Raw genomic sequence first — 2,161 nt, forward strand, 5'->3', positions numbered from 1 at the left:
CAAGGCTGAAAGGGCCTACAGCATGATTGAAAAAGAAGCTCTGACATGCATTTACGGGGTGAAAAAAATGCACCAGTATCTGTTTGGGCTTAAGTTCGAGTTAGAAACTGACCATAAGCCGCTCATATCGCTATTCTCAGAGAGCAAAGGTATTAATACCAATGCCTCTGCTCGCATCCAAAGATGGGTGCTCACTCTGTCTGCATATAACTATGGAATTCGCCACAGGCCAGGCACAGAGAACTGTGCTGATGCTCTCAGTCGGCTACCATTGCCCACCACCGGGGTGGAAATGGCAAAGCCTGCAGACTTGCTCTTGGTGATGGATACATTTGAAAATGAAAAGTCACACGTTACGGCCCGCCAGTTCAGGACTTAGACCAGCCAGGTTCCTTTACTGTCCCTTGTGAAAAACTGTGTCCTCCATGGGGGTTGGTCCAGCGTCCCAGCGGAGATGCATGAAGAGATCAAGCTATTCCAGCGGCGCAAAGACAAAATGTCCATACAGGGGGACTGTCTTTTGTGGGGTAATCGCGTGGTTTTGCCTAAGAAAGGCAGGGAAACGTTCATACGCGACCTACACAATACCCATCCAGGCATAGCAATGATGAAAGCTATAGCCAGATCCCATGTGTGGTGGCCCAGCATCGACTCAGATTTGGAGTCTTGTATACGCCAATGCAACACTTGCTCTCAACTGAGCAATGCACCCAGGAAGGCAACGCTAAGTGCGTGGTCATGGCCCTCCAAACCGTGGTCAAGGATCCACGTTGACTTCGCTGGCCCGTTTCTAGGCAAAATGTTTTTTGTTGTTGTGGATGCTTATTCAAAATGGATTGAGTGTGTAATAATGTCTGTAAGCACGTCCACTGCCACTATCGAAAACCTACGAGCTATATTTGCCACGCATGGCCTGCCTGATGTCATTGTCAGCGACAATGGGCTGTGCTTCACCAGTGCTGAATTCAAGGAATTCATGACCCGCAATGGGATCAAGCACGTCACATCTGCCCCGTTCAAGCCCGCGTCTAACAGCCAGGCAGAACGGGTAGTCCAAACCATCAAGCAAAGCTTGAAACGCGTGTCGGAAGCTCCCTGCAGACCCACCTGTCCCGAGTCCTGCTCAGCTATCGCACAAGATCCCACTCGCTCACCGGGGTTTCCCCAGCCAAACTGCTCATGAAAAGGGCACTCATAACAAGGCTCTCTCTAGTCCACCCTGATCTCCATGATCATGTCGAGGGCAGGCGGCATCAACAAAGCATGTACCATGATCACGCAAATTTGTCACGCGATATTGAAGTCAATGACCCTGTATTTGTACTCAACTGTGGACATGGTCCCAAATGGCTTGCTGGCCTTGTCGTAGCCAAAGAAGGGAGTAGGGTGTTTGAGGTCAAACTTGCAAATGGACTAACTTGCAGAAAGCATTTGGACCCAACCAAACTGTGATTCACAGACAGACACGAGCAACCTGAAGAGGACACCACCAACTTCGACCCTCTGATACACACACAAGTGGCAACCGACATCACAGTTGACCACGCAGCTGAACCCATCATCCCCAGCAGCCCAGCAAGGCCAACTGCGCAGCAGCCCAGCGAAGGCCCACCTGTGTTTGTACCGAGACGATCGACTAGGGAGCGGAAAGCCTCAAATTGTTTCACCCTGTAAATAAGTGTGCTATTGTCTTTGGGAGGGAGTGATGAGAATAAAGGGACTAAGGTCACACTTACTCAAGTCTACAGTACTCAGTCACATTGCTTTATTTGAGACATAACAAAGGCCTTGGAAAGAATGTAGAGGAGATTGTCCAGAATGTTACCAGGGATAAGGGACTTCAGTTATGTGGAGAGACTGGAGAAGCTGGGAATGTTCTCTTTGGAGCAGAGATGAGTAAGGGGAGATTTAATGGAGGTTTTCAAAATCATGAAGAGTTTTAATAGAGTTAATAGGAAGAAACTGTTTTCATTGGCAGGAGGGTCAGTAAACAGAGGACACAGATTTAACATAATTGGCAAACGAACTGGAGGGGAGAAGAGGGGATATTTTTTTACATACCCGCCTGACTGAGGCAGGCACGGCACACCCCTGAAAAATCAGACATGAAATCAGAATGGAACGGAGTGGACATTTCACCCACTCCATTTTAACCGTCCAC

This window comes from Pristiophorus japonicus, chromosome 8 (assembly GCF_044704955.1).
Source record: "Pristiophorus japonicus isolate sPriJap1 chromosome 8, sPriJap1.hap1, whole genome shotgun sequence".
In the NCBI taxonomy this organism is placed as follows: domain Eukaryota; kingdom Metazoa; phylum Chordata; class Chondrichthyes; family Pristiophoridae; genus Pristiophorus; species Pristiophorus japonicus.